General features: G+C 40.5%; 1 protein-coding gene across 1 annotated transcript in view; it reads left to right on the top strand.

Annotated features, from left to right (window-relative positions):
• LOC121705935 (alpha-1,6-mannosylglycoprotein 6-beta-N-acetylglucosaminyltransferase B-like) overlaps window positions 1-12,084 on the top strand; it is a 90,167-nt gene that overhangs the window by 7,348 nt on the left and 70,735 nt on the right. The window lies entirely within an intron of this gene.

Here is a 12,084-nt window from a genome sequence, read left to right as displayed (position 1 = left end):
GTGTGTGTGTTATCGTGCATCTGACTGCATATGTGTGTGTATGTTTAAGAGAGAAAATGAGAAGTGGAGAGATGGTCAAGGTTTATGGATGTGTCATTTCTGTGTGTGTGTGTGTGTGTGAGCAATAGCCTATATGCACAGTTCCTTTCTTGACACCTCTACTTAGACCAGGCTTTTACAAGTGGACCATTTTGGTAATTTAACAGAAGGCATGCTACTACATAGAGCTGGTTAATATTACCAAACATGTTTAGGGGGATAGCTGTGTCAAAGAATTTGTGCTCCTTCAACCGACGAATTAGCCGCTCAACATGCACCCTAAGGCGTGCGATAGACTGGGTCTCCCTGACCTCGTTTGCTGGCATCTGAGGTCTTCCGGCTAGGAATGCAGGCCTGTACACTTTACAAGGCACACAGTCATCCACCAGGAAGCCTCTGTCCACCATGATTGCCATATCCGGCCTGAGCAGTTTACATAGTCCTGACTCCACAAGGATCTGCTTGTCACTGACTGAGCCAGCAAAGAGGGGAGAAACAAAGGTTACAGCACCATGAGGGGCCATGCCAATCATCCCCTTCAATGTACAATGGGACTTGTAACTGGAATAAACTTTCTGGAGTAAAGGAGAGGAAGGTGATCACTGATTTTGTTTTGGGGCATCCAAATTCGCTGTGAGCCAATAACACAAAACAAAAAATTGCTCCACGTCTGAATGATCCTGCTTTGGGGCATCCAAATTCGCTGTGAGCCAATAACACAAAACAAAAAATTGCTCCACGTCTGAATGATCCTGCTTACAGTAGACTGATGTACCCCATACCGGTCAGCCAGGTCTTTCTGCTTCAGTCCCAGGGCAAGGTAGTTCAGGAAGAGGAACAGTTCATCTACTGGCTGTAAAGACTGTGTCTGTACCATGGTTGTACTTTGCCTTGAGTCACCATCTGCAGCTCTTGTTCTGGTCACTCGAACCATGTACTGCAGTGATGGTTCGATGACTTACCAAAACCGCATCAGGTGGTCATAAGATGAAAATCTGTAAATAACATAAGTAGGAAGCTTTTATTAAATCTACAATTGTACCATGCTCACAAGCCTACATATGGTTAGAGGTGAACCTGAGGTAGGATATAACCTGCAATTGTCTGCATAGGCATTATTTGTTCACCATAGTCTACAACAGTAGTCTTATAAATTACGTATGAGAACAACATTTCCCATTCAGTTAGCTATAAGTTGTATGCTTCTGCTTGCTAGCTGTAGGTCTAACTGTTACTGTAGCCTACATATTGAGCTGTCATGCAGCGTTGTGAATGATCATACATAGGCTACGCCTGTGCAAATGCTAATCATCAACAGCCATTCTGTCATTTCAGTTTTATGCTACATAGTGTAGGCTATGTTCATTAAAGCTGTAACTTAGACAAATGTACGTGCATACAGGAAAACAAATGCTACATTATGCATTTCTGAATTAAACAGACATAACACTATAGTTTCGCAGGTATTAGTATAGCCTATTAAATTACGAAAAAAGATAGGTTTACATACCTTGTGTAAAAACGAATGTCTGTGTCCGAGCCACCAAATCGCTGTAACCCGAAACGTTGCGTGAGTGACATCTGCTCTGCAGCTGGACAACTTCATCCCGAAGACTCTCATTCTCAGTGACCACCAAGTCCACAAACGCAGGGTCCGGCCTTGAACAATAATCATGATCGCTGGCACAAAGAGGGCCAGCAACTTTGTCGGTCTCCATCCTCTCCTGTCTGGTTCCGATCCGCTCCTGTACCCCTTGTCTCACTTTCCCGAGAGAGAAGTTATTCCAGGGAAACAAGACAGGAACAGCACCTGCTTTAGCCTCCTTCTGCCCCCTTCAGCCGCCGGCTCGACGACGTCCTCTGACACAAAGTGTCGACTGCACACACGAGTGTGGTGAGAGATCACAAACTTTTCTCTTCTGATCTTCGCAATCCATGTTTGACGTTGTTGATGGTCGGAGGGGAAAGTATGGAAGCTCAACGACGAATTAAATTTCGCTGACGACGAACACAGAGGGACACAACAGTGCTCAGCTGTCCCCTCACGACGCTGAAATTTATATGACTTACTCATCACTTTATTAGGCCTACTGCTATGAAATAACTACAGGCCTACAACTATACTAAACTACTATATTTCACTACTATAATATATATTTACTGTCCTGTCCTGATCGTATCCTCTCACAAATGTACTGTCCTGATCGTATACGCTACCTCATACACATTCAAAGATGCCGCCACGGCTGTTGCTAACATTCCACCGGAAATGAATGAACTGGCCTACATTGTTGCGGAAGTTCTAAAGAGCCTACCGTGCATAAAGCGAAATTAGTGTATCTGTGGCGGAGGACGACCATTACAAGGGTCCTTATGCCGTCCATCCACATCCTCCTCAGGGACAGAGAGCATGTCACCGCTGCTGCACGCTTTGTCTCCGCATTGCTTTTGTGTGTATTGACCCCCTGGACCCTTATTTATCCTGTATTGATTTCTGCCATATCGTGACACCTCCTTTCTCTTGTACATGTGAGGTTTCTTTAGTCCTGTCTGACATAACATAGTGTCTCTGGCTGTGTAGTGCTATGCTGTCTCTCTTAAGATTAAACACCACCTTTATACATGTCATGTGTTTACCTCCCAGATTGGCTGATCACCATCTGAAGATGTCCGGTCAGTTTTAAGGGTTGGCATTGCAGGAAGACACAGGGGCTAAGCCTTTCCCGTGGTGTGTTTAGAGGTTGAGTAACATGACCTCAAAATGATTCGCTCATCCACCTGCATTGATACTTGACAAAGACGCGCCTTAAGAAACGTGCTAGTGGGAGAACTAGCAGCCTGGACTCTGAGTCTGGGCGAGTGCAGGGCTGAGCCGCGTGGTGAAACACAACGCAGGTTACATGCTGTGTGTGTGTGTGAGAGAGAGGGAAGGGAGCCCGGAGCTGTGGGGAGCTGGTGAGTGAGGAGTAAGCTAGGAGGAGACGGAGGCTAAGGGGTGCTGCCTCTGCTGCTAATTTGGGAGCAGCAGGAAGCCGGATGCCTCCTCCCGACTGGAGCGCTCACACACACACACAGAGACACAGAGATGTGAAAACACCTGTGGCAGCTCAGCCTGACTCCACATTAAGAGTTATTATAGTTTATGTGCCCGTATTTTAGCACATTAAAGTGTCACATTACACTTTTTTGTATCACTTTTCTTATTTCCATGATATTACCCACCATTAACAATCTGTATTCCCACCTATCTCTACCCCTAAAGCCATTTGTACAATATATCAGCATAAAAATGTATTTATTCCCGTCTTCAAATGAGTCTCTTTTGAGTTCAGCAGCCAATCAAATCACACTCACATTTTTGAAATGCTAGGACATGCTTAGCTTATGAAACCAGTGGTTTGTGCTGAACTGAGGAGGCTTTCCTCATGAGGGTATGGTGTTCATTTGAAATTGCCATGCTCTGTGTGAAGCTCACGGATGTGTCGCTCCAGACAGTGCAGCTTCAGCGATGGGACTGAGCAGAGGCTGTTTGTCTGCGCTCACAGGGGGATGCTGCTGACTCCAGCGCAGAATAATCTCATCAAACGAGGAACAGGACAGGGTTTTCTGGAAGATTCTTGCCTCTGCCTCTGCCTGTCACTGTCACCACCACCACCCCCCACCCGAAACACACACACTTCCACTTCTGTTAATCAGCCATGTGAGGACGTGACCGACACACTGTTTTTCCTGTGTGACCTTACACGGCACAAAAACGGCTTTTTGATTGAATTATTTTTGCACATGACAGACCATTGATTTATTTGAGCTTTAGGTATGCCTATTGCCTATGACATTTACCAGCCTTCTGAGCAGCAGCCTTCTAAAGGGGTCTGTTGGGCTGGGTAGATGTGCTTGGCTGATTACATTTGATTCACTGTGCTCCGTGGGCTCAGCTTAGGAGGTTGATATAAAGTAGGCTACTTTACTCTTTGATCATGTCTTTTAAAAAAAGGAAAACACCTGGCCTAGATGGTATCCCAATTGAGGTGTATCAATTTTTTTACGAACACTTTTAACTGGATTGTTTTCATTTCTCATATGAGGAAGGTATACTGTACTTACAGGTACACAAAGAGAAAGCGCAATCTCCCTGTTGCTAAAACAAGAACCAAGTGGCAAATATCAGGACCCAGTGCACTTAAGGAATTGGAGACCTCTTACACTACAGAGTTATGATTCTAAGATTTTAGCTAAATGTATAGCAACTAGGATTAAAAAGATTTTACCACCATTAATACATCACGATCGAAAAGGGTTTATAGAGGGAAGGAATATATCAAATAGTATAAGGCAGTTACTGGAAATAATTGAACATTATGATGTAGAAGAAAAGGCAGGAGCTAGTGCTGGGCGGTATACCGGTTCACACCGTATACCGGTGTATATTTTCGTTATGATATGAATTTTTAATATACCGCCATACCGGTGTATTTGATTACACAACGTTTGGAACGCTGCACCGCGCGACAGTGTTTCAGATGGGACTTTTTTCACACGCACGCATGGTGCCACTGCGAGGCATAGTGAGGGTAAACACAAAACACCTAAAGTTTTTCCCCTGAAGTATGACCCCTAAGGCTTAATTTTGTCCTTAGGTAAGGGGTTTATTTAAGGGTGTTGCACAGAATAATACCTTAAATTGTTTCTTTAGTTAAGGAAAAACGTTAAGGGATACTGCATTGAAAAGGATTTAGCCTACCGTCACAACAATTCTATTGAGATTGTTCAACAGCTGTAACTAGCTGGCTAGTAGGTGATGTCGTTAGTTAGCAACCCACCGAACACAGTGAAGTTTAATGATCTTATCATTCATCTCACCTTAAGAATATTCGCTGAAATTATCCAGGTAGCAAGTAAAGCATGTTATAGACGTGCACTGAGCAATACTAGCTGGCTAGTTAAAAATGATCCTGACTGTCATCAGTGCACCAAAACGAACTTTTTTGTTTTGCCTAGCGAACCGAACCGAAGCTCATGGCAGGCTAACAAGACATCCACATCCACATGAAGTTAACGTTAGCCTACCATTAACGTCATGTAAACCACACAATAACAATACATTTCTGATAGGCCTATTTGACAGAGTATTGTATTGGTTTTATATAAGATGTTTGTGAAATTTGCACAGTAAAAGTTCTGTATTTTAACTGCAATTGTCTTTGCATTCTGATTAGATTCTTCATTAGAATCATGAGTGGCTCTTTGTAAACAGCATCATTTTCTGGGGCCATGCAAAACTGAATTACCACTAGTGTGGAGTTATTCTACATCATGACAGTAAAATAGACCATCCTTAGTCAATGTACTGCGCAATTCCTCTCTCAACCTGTAGAAAATGCTGTGAACATCTGATTATGCATGGTAAAAAAATACCGTCATATACCGTGAAACCGTAAGAATTTTGAAAAATACCGTGATATACATTTTTGGTCATACCGCCCAGCACTAGCAGGAGCCAAGGTTTTGTTTTTATTGCAGATTTTGAAAAAGCATTGATAAAGTGAAGTGGGAATTTATTAATAGATGTTTAAGGTATTTCGGCTTTGGAGATTCTATAATATGGGTTAAAGTAATGTATAAGGGAGCTACCAGTTAAGTGATTAATAATGGATACCTTTCAAAACCTATCACTCTGGAAAGAGGGGTGAAACAAGGATGCCCTCTATCTCCGTATTTATTCATCATAGCCATTGAAATATTGGCACAAAGAATACGATCTAATGAAAACATCAGAGGTTTACAATTAAATGGCATAAATTCAAAACTATTAATGTATGCAGATGATACAACCTTCATGATCAGACCAGATATAACATCCTTGCAAAACCTCATAAGTGATATGGATCACTTTACAAAAATATCTGGATTGAAGCCTAATTATGGAAAATGTCATATAATGAGATTAGGTTCACTAAAAGTTCAAATTTCACACTACCATGTGAAATGCCAGTGAAATGGACTGATGGGGACATTGATGTATTAGGTATCCATATACCAGAGAATATGAAAGAAATAGCCAATCTTAACTTTAACATCAAATTAAAAAAGCTCTCTAAAATTCCACAGCCCTGGCATGGAAATAAAGTGACCATCTTTGGTAAAACAACGCTTGTAAATACACTGATTGTGTCACAGTTTACTTACCTGATCCTACACTACCAACACCGGCAGTTGGGAAAGAATGCAAGACATACCAATATCATGGAAGCAAGTCTTCACAACTTTGTATGGAACAACAATAGATACAAGAGCAAGATATTTTCAATATAAATTAATCTACAAGTATTTAGCTGCGAAAAAAAAAAGTTATGGATTTGGGGGAAGGAGTCAACACCAAGTTGTCGATTCTGTAAGGAGGAGGAGACCACAGATAATTTATTCTGGTATTGCTCACCAGTTGCTTTGTTTTGGATTGAAGTGGAAAGGTGGTTATTGGGTTATGATGTAATATTGCAATTGGATCTTCTCAAAGTGCTTCTGGGTGATCTTTCAGCGGAAGCTCACGCTCTTCAGAACATCATTATTTTGTTAGGGAAAATCTTAATCTTCAAAACAACAGACATACATGAATTAAGTATAGGGAGACTTAAAAACCACATTAAAGTTTACTGTGAAATTGAATGTACTGTATGATATATGAATCCAAGGAAGTGCATTATGCAGAAAGATGGAGTAAAATAAAGGAAGTGGAAGGATGGAGGAGGTAAAAAAGAATGAATATTCCAACATGTTGTTGTATGATTCAGGAATTTGTGTTTGGAGGTGGGGTTGAGGGCGGTCGGGAGGATGTGGTTGGGGTTTGGTTTGGATGGAGTGACTTTTTTTCATTCTTCATTGGTTTGTTTTTTCCCCTTTTATATATTTTTCCTTTGTTACTAGTGATTTTCTTTTATTTATTTACTTATTGTATTCTGTTTGGAAATATGTAAGGGCTACCCTGTATCTGTTTCAAGCTTCAACAGATAACTAAAACAGACTTTTATTGGCAAAATTATTGAAAAAGTAGTCTTTAATCAATTAACCACCTTCCTAACATCAAATAGGTATTTTGATTACTTTCAGTCTGGTTTTCGGGCAAATCACAGCACTGAAACAGCCCTCATTAAAGTTTCAAATGACATACGCCTCAACACAGATTCAGGTAAAACATCAGTCCTAGTGCTACTGGACCTTAGTGCAGCATTTGACACTGTTGATCACAATATTTTACTACACAGACTAGAACACTGGGTTGGATTTACAGGCATAGTTATCAGCTGGCTAAAATCATATCTACAAGAAAGGGGCTTCTTTGTTGCCATCGGAAACTGTACCTCAACACTAACGTCCTTGACCTGTGGTGTTCCCCAGGGGTCGATCTTGGGGCCACTATTATTCAACCTCTATATGCTCCCACTTGGACAAATCATCCAAAATAATTTGATTTCATATCATAGCTATGCAGATGTAGAACAAATCAACACCTGGATGTCTCAAAATTTTCTTCAGCTGAACAAAGAAAAAACTGAAGTAATTATATTTGGTAAAAAGGAGGAAAGACTTAGGGTTGCCACTCTCCTTGACACAAAAGAGTTGAAGGCAAAGGATACTGTTAAAAATCTTGGTGTATTAATTGACAGTGATCTAAATTTCAACAACCACATGAAAGGGATAACTAAATCAGCTTTTTACCACCTCAAAAATATTGCCAAACTCAGAGGGCTGATGTCAAAACATGACTTAGAAAAACTCATTCATGCATTTATCTCCAGCAGGATTGATTACTGCAGTGGACTGTTCACAGGCCTTCTAAAAAAGACTATTAAACAGCTTCAGGTGATACAAAATGCAGCAGCTAGGATTCTAACAAAAACTAAAAGAACTGACCACATTACTCCAATTCTTAAATCCTTGCACTGGCTTCCAGTAAGTCACAGAATCAACTTTAAAGTACTATTGCTTGTATATAAATCAGTAAATGGAGCAGGACCTAAATACCTGTCAGACGTGCTTCAGCAGTACACACCTTCTCGTCCTCTTAGGTCCCAGGTGAAAAACCTGTTAGTAAAACCTATTGTTAGAACTAAACATGGTGAAGCAGCTTTTAATGTAGCTGCTACTGTATGCGGTTCAGCTCTGGAACCAACTTTCGGATGACATCAAAAAGGCCCCAACTGTAGCCAGTTTTAAATCTAGACTTAAGACCAAACTGTTCTCAGATGCTTTCTGCTAACTGTGCCGAGTTACAAATTCTGAATCTGCCTTGATAATTATTCAACCTTGTCTTTTATTACTTTTTTACTACTTGCTTTTGCTTGTTAATTATTCTTTATTTTTAACCTTGTGTTTTATGTTTTCTTTTTATTATGATCTTTACCTTTTAACTATTCTTTGACTATATTGCCCTTCTATGCTTGTACCTGTGTATGAAATGCGCTATCTAAAATAAACTTGACTTGACTTGACACCAAAAAACATATTTTTTAAATAAATCATAATAAAAAGATGGAAAGAAAGGAAAAGTCCCCCAATGAGGGGGGTGGAGGTGGGTTTAAAAAAAAAAAAAGTAGGCTACTGGCTGCTGTGTTTGTACTGCTTCGGCACTGTTGATCAAAATGTCCACTGATGAACCCTTTTACTATTAGGAGTGTAATACTGCTCAACTTTGCAATTGAATGTATAAAATAACACTGGTATATGTTTTTACTATTACAAATATTATTTTATGATAATACTATTGCATAATAAATGCTTAAAACTAAGCTGGTATATAGAGTAGTTTTCTTACTACTGCAAACTGGATGGTAAATCCGTTGGGTATCATTATGCCAGGACTGTGAGTGTGTGACTGACCACAGTTGTATGGTTGGTGGATGGCTGTAGAAGGAAGCTATGGACCCTTTCAAGAGAGTTCCATTATCAGCATCATAGTTGGCCCCACAAGACTTCCTTTTGAACATTCCATATGTTATCTTAAAGATGAACTGAACTGAAATAATCAACATTGATAATGTGTTGATTATGACAATTAAAAATAAATGACACTAAAAAATGTAATTAAAAAAAGCAATACTGAATCAGCCGTCTGTGAAAGTTTCTATAGCCTAATTGATGCATTGAATTTGGATTTAATTTTTTCACCGCAAAACAGACGTGCACTGTTTTCATATGGTGGAGCACCTAATCGCTATTAGCACTTCTCCCCTGTGTTTGCGTGATAGCCTAGGCTGCTACCACTTTTCCCTCGTCCTCCCATAAATTCATCAATGCATATGAAAATATGTTACATGGTAGTATGTTCAAATGTATCATGAAAATTGTTCTTAAATCTTTAGTTGGATATTGAATGTGAGAAGCATAAAATGGGTGTTCCATAATTTAACTTAATCCATAATTTGATACTGCATCTGAAGTTAGACTTGAAAAAGAATCTGTCTGCTCACCGGTTCCATTTTTTTTAACAGCCATTTCATCATTGATAAGTTGATTACACGTCTATATTAAAATGTTCTATCAAAGAAAAGATAGAAAATAACTATTTGTGTGTGTGTGCTGTAAAATGGTTAGAAGAAATGAAATCGGAATCGGCTAAAATCGGTATCGGCAGGTCAAACTCTATGGAAAATCGGTATCGGCCCAGAAAATTGCAATCGGTGCATCTCTACTTATATTTACCCTTTCTGCTGTAAGTGCATGTTGTGTGTGATGTCTGTATGCTACTGAGACCTTGAATTTCCCCTTGGGGATCAATAAAGTATCTATCTATCTATCTATCTATCACTTGTGACATTAGTATATGGCAATTTTAGTGGCAGAATAAGATAATCTAAAAGCGAAGTAAATATTTAAAGAAAATGTGAAATAATTAGTTTTACTTGGAATGTGGGCTGAAGTAGTTTAATGGTAGCATCTATTTCCACACGTTTTTAATGATTTATTTATGTATGTACAGTATTTCATTACAACTGGTACATGATGCAGTATGAAATAATACCTAATTGTACATATTTCATATGATCTAATATATTTTTATATATAGATATGTATAACATATTTATATTATACATTTCATTACTACACTTGAGATGTACTTTTAGAACATTTCTGCTTTTGCTGACAGTCTGTTTAGGAGCCTTTGCTTTGTTAGGCTGTTGATTAGAGACTAGTGAACTGAAGTCAAGTTCCATCAGGCTTTGTGATATAATGTGGAGTCCCAGCTCAGTAGAGAGCTGCTGAAGCATTTACAAGTACATCTTGACGTGTTGTCAGTCTGATTGCTTCTCTGATGGCTGTGCTAAGGCAACAAGCAGACTAACATGACAGCCCCTCAGAGAAGCACAAGGCGTTCCACATTTTACAGCATGATGGATGCTAATTTCAACCCATTTATAAATCATTTTGCGTGGCTGTGTGTGTGTGTTGGTCTGTCTGTCTTTCTGTCTGTCTGTCTGTCTGTTTGTATGCAAACAACAAATGTGATGACTTCTCTGAACTGGGATCTCAGAGTGATATTCTGTGTGATTTCCACAGTAACAGAGACACTGAGATATCACTCCAGACTGAGAGGGCCAACTCCAGCGTGTTGTTTGCCCTGACATGCTCTGCATTGGGAGCCCAGCAGCGTGAAATGCATCTTCTGATGCACATCTGACTTCTTCTGTGACCGTCAGACAGATGCCACACACAATTTCCATCTAATCGGCTTCTGCTGGTCTGGATATTAATCTTTCTCTGCCTGTCTCTTTCATTCATTCATTCTCTCTTTTGCTTTTTTTCCCGCCGCATCAGTTTTTATCTTTCCATCCCTTTATCTCTGTCCACACCTCATTGCCTCAAATTCTGTGCACCCTTACGCAAATACACAGTCACACCCATTCAACATACACACACACACACACACACACACACATACACTTTCCCTCTCTCTTTGTGTGACTTTCCGCATAGTCTAAATCTGAATATGTGGTGTACATTTCCTTTTTCTGCCCCTCTTTTTAATTGAGCTTTGAGAGAGAATCTGATAAGTTTCTGCTGGAGTGTTTCCTTCCATCACATCCTAAGCTGTCAGATGAAAATGAGGCCAAGGGGGATAAGCAATGCTAGTTATCCACTCGAGTAGACTCTCCTCCTCACACTCCTCGCACACACACACACACACACAACACATACACACACACACGACTCTGCTAGGCACGTGGGCTCACACCCTCTCAGCCTCAGTGGTAATGAGGATATGGAGGGTTGGTAATGTAGGACGGGTGAAATGTGAAGAATATGCCTAAAGCTTATCGTGAGTGTGAGTGTGTGTGTGTGAGTGTGTGTGTGTGTGTGTGTGTGTGTGTGTGTGTGTGTGTGTGTCAGATAGATTTCCAGAGGATATGTGAAAGGAAGTTTCATATGGGATGGGATCCTTCATATCAGAAGGCAGCCACCTCAGCAGTGAAGGAGAAGCTGAGGCAGCAGAAAGGCATGGAGGGTCTGCTATGTGCTTGTGGACTACACTATACTGTGTTCATTTTGTTTTTAGATTGGTTGTAGAAGTGTGTGTGTGTGTGTGCGTGCGTGTGTGTGTGTGTGTGTGCGTGCGTGCGTGTGTGAGTGGGTTTGAGGCATTTTCTACTTGCTTTTCAGTATCATGCTTTTGGTTAATGCCCTTAGATTTCAAACTAGGACACATACACCCTCAGCCTGTTCCATAGTGTTCAGTCTCAGCTTTTTGACTCGGTGGTGTGGTTCGATTAGCCTTAAAGAAACCCAGCCACTTCTTCCGCCATCCAATTAAGAATTCATGAGAGCGTTTTCTAGTTTCCTCGTAATGACATCTGTCAAATTTTGCCTCGTACTCTCATTAGTATCCCAGCCAGCCCAGAGACAATCACTGAGGACTGAGGACTGAATACTGAGGCTCTATCTCCGCGAGCGCACTGCGCTGTCTTACTGTCTCATGCTGAGTCGGAACACGCTTCAGAGAGCAAAGTTCTGCCTGAACCCAAAATGTCCTCATTTCAGAGTTCAAGCTTACAC

The sequence above is a fragment of the Alosa sapidissima genome, chromosome 3, assembly GCF_018492685.1.
Source record: "Alosa sapidissima isolate fAloSap1 chromosome 3, fAloSap1.pri, whole genome shotgun sequence".
Lineage (NCBI taxonomy): Eukaryota > Metazoa > Chordata > Actinopteri > Clupeiformes > Clupeidae > Alosa > Alosa sapidissima.
Note: the sequence above shows the minus strand (reverse complement) of the source record. Positions and strands in the feature narration are given on the sequence as shown.